The following is a 10,983-nucleotide window of genomic DNA, read 5'->3' on the forward strand; positions in this document are numbered from 1 at the left end:
AGGAAAGGGGGAGGGGAAGAGGAAAGGGGGAGGGGAAGAGGAAAGGGGGAGGGGAAGAGGAAAGGGGGAGGGGAAGAGGAAAGGGGAAGGGGAAGAGGAAAGGGGGAGGGGAAGGGAAGAGGAAGAATCATCAAATTTCCCCGAGTCAAATCACAATTTCAGAATCATGTTCCTGGAAAAGACTGGTTGATAACATATACTTGGTGTGGAGATAATTTCTCTGAGGCTTACTAGGTAGCACAAATCCCACCAATAGTATCACAGGAAAGAGAGAGAGAAACAGCCTTGCAGTGGAATGCAAATGTCCAGAGAAGACAGATATGCGTGTTCATTGATGTGTCCCCAGAGCAGTGAATAATACTGGCACATGTGCAGTGCTTGGTAAACACCTGTGAAATGAATGAGCGAAGTTCAAGGAAATGGTGCTGAAACATTAGCTTCTGTTCTAGTTGGAATTCCAGGGAGTCTCGTGGATTCTGAGGTTGGAAGAAGTTGGGCACGTGTGTCCCACTATTTGCATCTGAGTTTCCGTTTCTGATAATCCGGACAACTCAAAAAACAACAGGGCTGACAAGGTAGCTCAGTAGTTAGAGGTGCTTTCTGCAAATCCTGAGTTCCCTTTCCAGGACTTCTGGGAGAAATGACCCTCGAAAGTGAGCTCCACACAATTCTGTCTGACACACACACACACACACACACACACACACATACACACACACACATGCACACACACACATATACACACACACACATGCACACACACACACTCACACACACACCACACACACATGCACACACACACACACATGCACACACACACACTCACACACACACTCACACACACACCACACACACACGCACACACACACACACACACCACACACACACACATGCACACACACACACACACAGAGACACACACACAGACACACACACACTCACACTACTACTACCACCACCTCCAACAAAGAACAGCATATTAAAAGAGAAAAAAAAATTTTTTTTTTTTGGGGGGGTTTTCGAGACAGGGTTTCTCTGTGTAGCTTTGCGCCTTTCCTGGAACTCGCTTTGGAGACCAGGCTGGCCTTGAACTCACAGAGATCCACCTGCCTCTGCCACCCGAGTGCTGGGATTAAAGGCGTGCGCCACCACCGCCCGGCAAGAAATTTTTATTACCTGCGGCTGCTGTGGATGGAGTCATTGGCTGGAGTTAGCATAAACTGTTCTAGACCTATGATGGCCAGTGATTTTTAGCATTAATGAGCAGGAGCGAGTTATATCATGTGTCAATGTGTAGGCCTGGCTTAGTTGTAATGTCCTTGCCATTGGATTGAAAAAAAAAAAAAAAATCCTCCTTAGCTGGGCAGTGGTGGCACATGCCTTTAATTCCAGCACTTGGCAGGCAGAGGCAAGGAGATCTCTGAAGCCAGCCTGGTCTATAGAGTGAGTTACAGGACAGCTAGTCTATACCTACACAAAGAAACCCTGCCTCAAAACAAACAAAAACAAACAAACAAACAAAAAGAAAGAAAGAAAAAGAAAAGAAGAAATGCTCCCTGACTCTGCAATCTACTCCCAAGACATCACCACAGGCCCCTTGAGATCTTATGTATAGTCACAAATTCAGTGAATTCCCAATTGTTAGATACGGGAGTTACAAATTTCTTCTCACTGAAAATTATGTAGTGTTGAGAGGCTGCATTTTGGTTTCTGATGGTGTCTCGTCTGATTATACTATCCAGTTTTAAGCGTGTACGTCCTTATCGGGCCCTCACGCTGCAGTGTTTGGTTACTCTCACATGGAGTCTCAGGTCCAGGTGACACACTGCCTGTGACCCTGAATCTTCCTTAGCAAGGTGGCTTCATCTGTGCTGACAGAGGCACTATTTTTAGGACTGTATTGCTATGGTTACTGTGAACCATGGAGTTGGCCTTCAGGATTACATCCCTGAACAGTTAGTGTTTGCCATGGAAATTTTGAAATAAGATAATTTGAAATTTAAATATATATATGTATATATTTAGTACAATAACTGTAATCATATAAAACATTTGATCAAGTGTGTGATTCAATTAGATAAATAATTAAAAGTTTTTTTAACCTCCTTGTTACTCTAAAAAAAAAAGATGCCTGAATAATATATTTTAAAAAAGGAAATTTAAAAAGATGTTTGATTGATTGATTATCAAATCAGCAAAAAGCATCAGCTGCTTTTATTTCCAAATTCAGCTGCAACTGAGTAATTAAATACAAAGTCATGTAGACAGTGGTGGCATCTGACTTTAATCCCAGCACTGGGGAAGCAGAGGTAGGCAGATCTCTGTGAGTTCGAGGCCAGCTTGGTCTATAGAGCAAGTTCTAGGACAGCCAGGGCGGTTATACAGAGAAACCCTGTCTCAAAAAACAAAAATAAATAAAAAGTCACAACACATTTATAGTGAATATTAAACTCTTTCTTTATTAACTTATGTGAGTTAGACTGCTTATATAACTTATAAAGGTCTAAACACAGAGTATTTTCTTTTAGACATAATTTTTTAAAGGTTTATTTATTTATTATGTATACAGAAGAGGGTGCCAGATTTTATTACAGATGGTTATGAGCCACCATGTGGGTGCTGGGAATTGAACTCAGGACCTCTGGAAGAGCAGTCGGTGCTCTTAACCTCTGAGCCATCTCTCCAGCCCCTCTTTTAAACATAATTTGTCTTGAGGAGCTTGGTTTGGTCTATGACTAAGAATTATTCCTTCAGGTTTTTCTTTTCTTTTCTTTTCTTTTTTGAGACAGGATTTCTCTGTATAACAGCCCTGGCTGTCCTGGAACTCGCTCTGTAGACCAGGCTGGCCTCTACCTCCCAAGTGCTGGGATTAAAGGTGTGTTCCACCACTGCCTGGCTTTCCTTCAGTTTTAAAATAAAGCATGACAATATATGACACAAGACTCGATTTATATCTTAAGTATACATAATGTTCTCATTTTGCAATGTGCACTCCCAGAAACAGAAGTCTTTAGTAACAGCTATAATTCTTTCCAGTTAGTTTTGTAACTTGTGGGAAATTTCAAAAGAATTACTTCATTCTGTTGCATGTGATATTAAAGAGAAACACACACAGGTCTTGAAATACGGGATCTTTCTTTCTCTTTCTCTCTCTCTCTCTCTCTCTCTCTCTCTCTCTCTCTCTCTCTCTCTCCCTCCCTCCCTCCCTCCCTCCCTTCCTTCCTTCCTTCCTTTCCTAGTAAGGCCCTGTTTAACATTGCTCATACATAGCAAGTTCATTCTAATAGAGTCTAAAGCATTAACAATCTTTAAATGAGTTCATATTTTATAAGTTAATGTTATCATGAATGTACATGAAAACGCATAAATGTAGAAATGGAAGGTAAGATAGAGATGAAGTGTGGTTTTTCTAATCATGCTGATTCTGTGCTGCCGTTGGCTAAGTTACCAAATCAGTATACTCCTGGGGCAAGGTTCCCTGTACTGACTGCTGGTCCAAGTCCATGTTTCTGTCTTCTAGATACTTTGAAGGGGAGGAAGTGGTTTTCCCGTGATGAGACCTCACACACAACACTGCTGACAGATAGCTGTGGTATTTTGTCATTTGCTTTTTCTTGTGTTATTGGTATTAGCTTCAGTCAGTGGTTTCTTTGTAAAATTCTCTTTAAGCTGATCAGGTGCTTAAGGAAGGTCAGTTATTTAAAACTTGTGGATTATAAATTCCACAAGCCTAGCACACACAAAGTGCAGCCTGTAGCAATTTTCTGAATGACCTTTGTATTCTTTGGAGGTTAGAACACCTCTCCCTCAAGAGGTCTCTTTCTAAATTCTATGTAATTACTTCTATCCAGTTTGTGAGAGAACACCCCATTTTTTTTTGTTTGTTTATTAAATCTCAGCCTGGTGGCCCAGGATTGTAATCCCAGGTACTTGGGAGACTGGGGCAGAGGACCATTAAACCAGCCCAGGTTACAGGAGTTCAAGGCCAGCCTAGGCAACCTACTGAGGCTCTACCTTAAAATAAAAAAGAGAACGAGGCACTGGGCTCAATCCCCAGTGCTGAAAAGGAAAACAGCCAGATTTAATTCATCAGCAATCAACATGAAGATAAGATGGGTGGCAGTGGCACATCCCTTTATTCCCAGCCTTAGATAGGCAGAGTCAGGAGGATCTCTGCGAATTTGAGGCCAGCCTGGTCTACAGAATGAGATCCAGGACAGGCACCAAAACTGCACAGAGAAAACCTGTCTCAAAAAAAAAAAAAAACCAAACCAAACCAAAAAACCATGAAGATAAGTGTGATTAGAAGTTCAAGCGTAGCCGGGCGGTGGTGGCGCACGCCTTTAATCCCAGCACTTGGGAGGCAGAGCCAGGCGGATCTCTATGAGTTCGAGGCCAGCCTGGTCTACCAAGTGAGCTCCAGGAAAGGCGCAAAGCTACACAGAGAAACCCTGTCTCGAAAAACCAAAAAAAAAAAAAAAAAAAAGAAGTTCAAGCGTTTTCTCCTTCCATTTCAATGTGTGGTCTTGCTTGTCCTGTAATCATAATAGACAATGTATCATGGTGTGTCTAGGGTCAGATAAGGGTCTGCACTCAAAATTCCCAGAGATCCTCCTGGCTCTGCCTATCTAAGGCTGGGATTAAAGGGGTGTGCCACTGCCGCCCAGCTTATCTTCAAGTCAGAGTCAAGTCAGAGTCAACTCAAAATCTAACTTCACACTTTGGGCTCTGTTACTTTCATTCTATGGACTTGTCCCACGTACAAAGTAGGTCTAATAACACTTTTACATGTTATCATGCCTGGTGCTTATTTATGAGGCTAGGTTCATGTAATTAGCAACACTTGAATGTTCTTTAATCGTTATTTGAGAAACAAAACCCACATGAAATGCATACTAGTTTAAATAATGGCCACACATAGGACAACAGGAGTTGGAACGCTCTGTAGGGAATTTAAAGTAATAGATTCCAACTTCAGGAAACAGAAGGAAATTTTCAGTCTTTACTTTCAGCAAAAATTATAGTAGATAAAAAATAAGGACAGCTAGGGCTACACAGAGAAACCCTGTCTCAAACCCCCACCCCCATAAAAAAAAGTTGTCATTTTTACTTTGAGTAAACCATTGTCCTTTTGTAAGACAGATCGCCGGCTGGGTGGGTGGGGGTGGCCGAGTGTTTGTCAGGTACAGGGCCCTAGGTCCAATCCTCAGCATGACTCAAAACCAGAACTGCAGAAGTTCATGCAAGGAGATAACCTGCATGACTTTGTGTCTATTAAAAATGTTTGCATTTGGGGGTACTTGTGCATTCACTTCCTGGATTAGGTAGAGGAAAACAAAGACAATCTTGCTGGGTGTGATGGCGTCCTCCTGTGTACTCAGGAGGCAGAGGCAGGAAGGTGACCAAAAGTACAAGACCTTAAACACACGGTAACTAAACAAAAAGACCAAAGAAAGCAGTGTCAGTTTCATCAGAACTACCAAACTGATTGTCTTAAAGATGTGAATAAAATGTCTTTATTGTTGAAACTCTCTAGGCCTGCTAGAGACACCCTCCCTTCTCCCCTCCCTCCCCCCCTCCCTTCCCCTCTCCCTCTCCCCCTCCCTCCCTTCCCCTCTCCCTCCCTCCCTCCCTCCCTTCCCCTCTCCCTCCCCCCTCCCTTCCTTCTCCCCTCCCTCCCCCCCCTCCCTCCCTCCTTCCCTCTCTGTCTCATTGCTCGTTTGTGTCTCCCCCTCCCGCCCACTCCTACACATCAGTCTCACCTGCAGCTCTCAGACTTTGGTATTGAATTATCTCATTTTCCTTCCGTTACTTTTTACATTCCCTGGACGCCTGTGCTGGTTAGATTTGTCAACCTGACATAAACGAGCGTCATCTGAGAAGAGGGAACCTCAGTTAAAGAATGGCCTCCATCAGATTGGCCTTTAGGTGGGCCTGTGGTACATTTTCTTGGTTGATGATTGATGTGGGTGGGCATATTCACTGTGGGTGGTGCTGCCCTGGGCTGGTGATCCTTGGTTGTATAAGAAAGCAAGCTGTTGCCTGTTGGTGGTGGGCAGTGGTGGTGGCACATGCCTTTAATCCCAGCACTCGGGAGGCAAAGCCAGGAGGATCTCTGTGAGTTCGAGGCCAGCCTGATCTACAGAGCATGCTCTAGGACAGGCTCCAAAAGTACACAGAGAAACCCTGTCTTGAAAAAAACAAACAAATGAAAGAAAGAAAGAAAGAAAGAGAGAGAGAGAGAGAGAGAGAGAGAGAAAGAAGGAAAGAAAGAAAGAAAGAAAGAAAGAAAGAAAGAAAGAAAGAAAGAAAGAAAGAAAGAAAGAAAGAAAGAAAGAAAGAAGAAAAAAGAAAAAGAAAGAAAGCCGAGCAAGCCATGGGGAGTAAGCTGTGTTCTCCATGGCCTCTGCTTCAGTTCCTGGCTCCTCCCTGCAGTTCCTGACCTGATTTCCCTCAGTGATGAACTGTTACCTGGAACTAGAAGATGAAATAAGCCCTTTCCTGCCCAAAGTTTTTTTCATCAATGTTTTATCACAGCTAACTAAAACTGCTTTTTTTTTTCTTTTTTTTTTTTTTTTTTTTGAGCAATTTGGTATTTTAATTGTCAATTCCAAGTCACAGGCAGGTTTTCAGAGGTTAATTATTAGTCGAATTTCCATGTAGCGTGAGAGTATATATTGTATGATTTCAGCTTTGCCGTTTTGTTTGTCTTTGCAGAGCTGCACCTGACTCCAGTCTTCTTTACTGAGCCTGGTTTCGCGGCCTGGAATCTCATCAGTTATGGTAAACATCCTCATGCTCTGGGAATGAGCGCTCTGCTTTTGTTCCAGGGTTCTATAAATATTACATCAAGCTGGGCGCTAGTGTGCTGCTCAAGACTTCCCGTAGCCCTGCTTTCTGCGTGTTCTGTCGGGTACGGAAAAGGGGGCGTTAGCGGCCGGCAGCCTGGCTCTCTTCCCTTCAGCCCGTTCATTCGGCTGCAGCCCGTTTGAAGCTCGGCACAGGTATTTAAGATTATAGAGGGACCAGTACCTTTGAAGGCAGTCTGTCTTTTTTTTTTCTTTCAGACGGGGTCTCCCTCCATTCCCAAGGCTGGCTTCCAGCTTCTCTATCCCTGCTTCCTCCTCTCGAGTGGCTACACCCACGGGAACACAGCACTGTGCTCAGAGCCACTTGTGTCGTGTGCGTGTGCGTGTGTGTGTGTGTGTGTGTGTGTGTGTGTGTGTGTATGCACACCTGTGTGTTGATGCCTGACCCACACACGTACACTCGGAGGCCAGAGGTTGGGTGTCTCCCACTATCGCTCTAACTTTTATTTATTTACTTTTCTGAGACAGGGTCTCTCATTGGAGCTGGAGCTTACTGTTTGGGCGTGACTGGCTGGCCAGCGAGGTCCCGGGATCCATCCCATCCCCCGGCACTGGGTAACGAACATGCATCACTGTGCCCGTTTTTTCTTGGGTGCTGGATATCCAAACTCAGGTCCTCAAGCCTGTGCTTGCGTCATCGCCCCAGTCCAGAATTGATCTTTTATTTGGCATGGCTTTTTTGTTGTTGTTGTTTTGTTTGTTTTTTGGTTTTGGTTTTTCAAGACAGGGTTTCTCTGTGTAGCTTTGTGCCTTTCCGGGATCTCGCTGTGTAGACCAGGCTGGCCTCGAAGATCCGCCTGCCTCTGCCTCCCGAGTGCTGGGATTGAAGGCGTGCGCCTTAATTGGCATGTTTTAAATTCTGGACCAATTCCAGCACCGGGGAGGCAGAAGCAGGCAGATCTCTGTGAGTCCAGGCGAGCCTAGATTACAGGGAGTCTTTCCTTGTCTTAATCAATTAACTCTGGACCACATACTCTCAATGTAATTATCAAGGAGTTAATCATCTTATTTCTAGGAACCCCAGTGTTTATTTCTTCCCCTGTATTCTGTGCACTGTATTTTTCTGTCTAATGTAATTTTTAAATTAAATTATAAATTTAAGTGATAGAAACATCAACATTATACAAATTCATGGGTGGTGTGCAATGTTTTGATACATTTGCATTGTGTAATGTTCAGACATTGCACATTTTCATTAAGTCAAATAACAGTTCATTACTTAATCTCAAATTGTGACATATTCATCATGTAAAATGATTCACTCATTAACATTCAGATAATACAATGCAAATTTATATTTCTTGTGTTATAATTATATTTTATCAAGGATACGATGATCAAAATCAACCCATCGTAGCAGATTATATTGATAATTAGAATATTAAATCAACAAATGTATTTTTGTTTTTTGAGACAGGGTTTCTCCATGTAGTTTTGGTACCTGTCCTGGATCTCTCTCTGTAGACCAGGCTGGCCTCGAACTCATAGAGATCTGCCTGGTTCTGCCTTCCGAGTGCTGGGATTAAAGCGCCACCACCGCTTGGCTAACAAATATATTTTCTTAAGTAAATCTGATATATTGTTCTTGGAAAGATGTTTAAAGTAGTCCAGAGACAGACCGGATCCTTGCTGTCCAGTCAGTCAAGTCCAAACATTACAGAGACAGACAAGGGCTTCAAAGACAAAAGCTGGTTTCTTAAAAATAATCACTGCTGTTAGTTACCCTAATCAATATGCAGTAGGCTGAATGTCTGTGTTCCCCTAAAAATATGTTGACACCTAATTCCACTGTGATGGTATTTGTTAAGTCTCAAACCCTGGGAAAATGGGAGAGAAAGCCAGAGGCAGGGGCATCTGATCATGTCCACTCTGGACTCTCCCTGACGTCCCTGCCTCTGGCTACGCCTCCCTTGTATCTACAATAAACCTTCTTCTCCACCATACCTAGGAACAGTCATGTCTGAGTTCCTTTTTTCTTTTTTTCATTCATCTGGTGCCAAAACCTGGTACCAGTCATGTCCTTGCTTTTTAATTTTTTTTTTCATTCAGTATTTAGAGGCAGAGGCCTTTGGGAGATTAACTAATGAGGGCCGAGCTGTCATGAATGGAATTAGTTCCTTATTTAAAAAAGGCCAGAATGAACACATGCCCCCCACCCCCAGTACAAGAATCCACCTTTTATAAACAAGAAAGGCAGCCACCACCAACAAAGCAACTGTGCCAGCATTAACTGCAGTTTCTTTCTTTTTTAAAAATTATTTATTTTGTGTTCATTGGTGTTTTTGCTTGCATGTGTCTGTGTGAGGGTGTCAGATCCCCTGGAACTGGAGTTACAGATGGTTGTGAGCCACCAAGAGAGTGCTGGGAATTGAACTCAGGTCCCCTGGAAGAGCAGCCAGTGCTCTTAACCTCTGAGCCATCTCTCCAGCCCCCTTAACTGCAGTGTCTAATCATTCCATTTTACCATTTGAATTTTATTAGAAATTCTGCCTCGTTTAGGATTGCTCATTCTGACTTTAATTAGCTTGAGTACTCAATAAAAGAATGTATCTTCTCAATAAATCTTTTTTTTTTATTTTTATTTTATGTTTGGGTGTGTTTGCTGGCATGTGTGTCTGTGTACCATGTGCATGCCTGGTGCCCAGAGGCCAGAAGAGGGTGTTGAACCTCCTGTATCTGGAGTTGAGACACCATATGGGTACTGGGACTCAAACCCAGGTCCTCTGGAAGAGCAGCCGAAGATCTTAACTGCTGAGCCATCTCTCCAGCCTCTTTGGTGGTTGTTTTTTTTCAAGACAGTGTTTCTCTGTATACCTCTGGCTGTCTTGGAACTCACATTATAGATCAGGTTGGTCTTGAACTCAGATCCACCTGCTTCTGTCTCCTAAGTGCTGGAATTAAAGGCATGTGCCACCACTGCTCAGCTCTTTCCAGCCTCTTAATCTTAACTAGTGACTTAATGTTGAAGATTTAACATGGGAAAAATGTCCAATTTATTAAAAAGTGTCAAGGTTTCTCTCAACATGGCAACAGTGAGGATTAAGAAAATAGGATTAATGAAGAAATGAACATGACGCATAGGGATCATCAACCAGAAAATGGATGGGGTATATCCCTCCAAACAGCAAGACCAACTCCAATTTTAAAACCTGGAGGCAGATAGCTGAGGGAGAAAAGAGAGTGTCCTACCCAGAACTGGACCCTACATGCTAGGAGATGGACCTGCCCAGCAAGATGTGGCCACTGTTATCCCATTACTTGTCTAGATTTGAGGTCTGCTCCACAGGAGGGAATTCAGGCCTTGGACGGTAAGCCCCGCCACGTCCATGGCTCAGGAGGTCACAGGCCCCAGGAGAGAACGTCCTACCACTGTTTTGCTAAATGGTCACTTGGTCAAACTGCCTTTTACATAATTATGCTTGTACTCGCAGATTATCTTCCCTCTCAACCTGGGCCAGAGCTTGCTTTGTGGCCAGCAGCAACCAATATAAAGACGACTAATTGGTCAAAATGCTGAGAATAAATAACCGTTGAGTGCTCAGGCCTGAACGGGACATCTCTATCTAACACTACACACACACACAGACACACATACACACACACACACACACACACAGACATATACACACACAGAGAGACACACACAGAGAGACACACACAGACACAGACACACAGACATATACACACACAGAGAGACACACACACACACAGACACACACACACACACAGACACACACTCAGGGAGTACCGCAGAGAGGGACAGAGCAATGCAGGAATAGGACAGCAGAGAGTGCCATGAAAAGCTGTCTTCTGGATGTGACATGGCTGCCGCACTGTGGGTACCTGCAAGACTCAGCCACCATTCCATCTTGGACACTGGGGGCCCATAAGGCTCAAACTGTAGCCAAGAAAGTATTAGCCACCGATGGCTGACCTGGGGAGAGAGTCATGGTTTTGGGGGGAGGGAGGGGTGGTGTTGTGTGCTGCTGGAAAATTGTGCTAAGCTCCAGTAGACAACTCCACATCTATGCACATACAGGCTAACTGGATTCAAGTCACTAAAAAAAGCCCTCTTAGAACACATCCATTTCTTAGGTTAGATTTAGTGACTGCC

The sequence above is a fragment of the Peromyscus maniculatus genome, chromosome 13 (genome assembly GCF_049852395.1).
Source record: "Peromyscus maniculatus bairdii isolate BWxNUB_F1_BW_parent chromosome 13, HU_Pman_BW_mat_3.1, whole genome shotgun sequence".
Classification (NCBI taxonomy): Eukaryota; Metazoa; Chordata; class Mammalia; order Rodentia; family Cricetidae; genus Peromyscus; species Peromyscus maniculatus.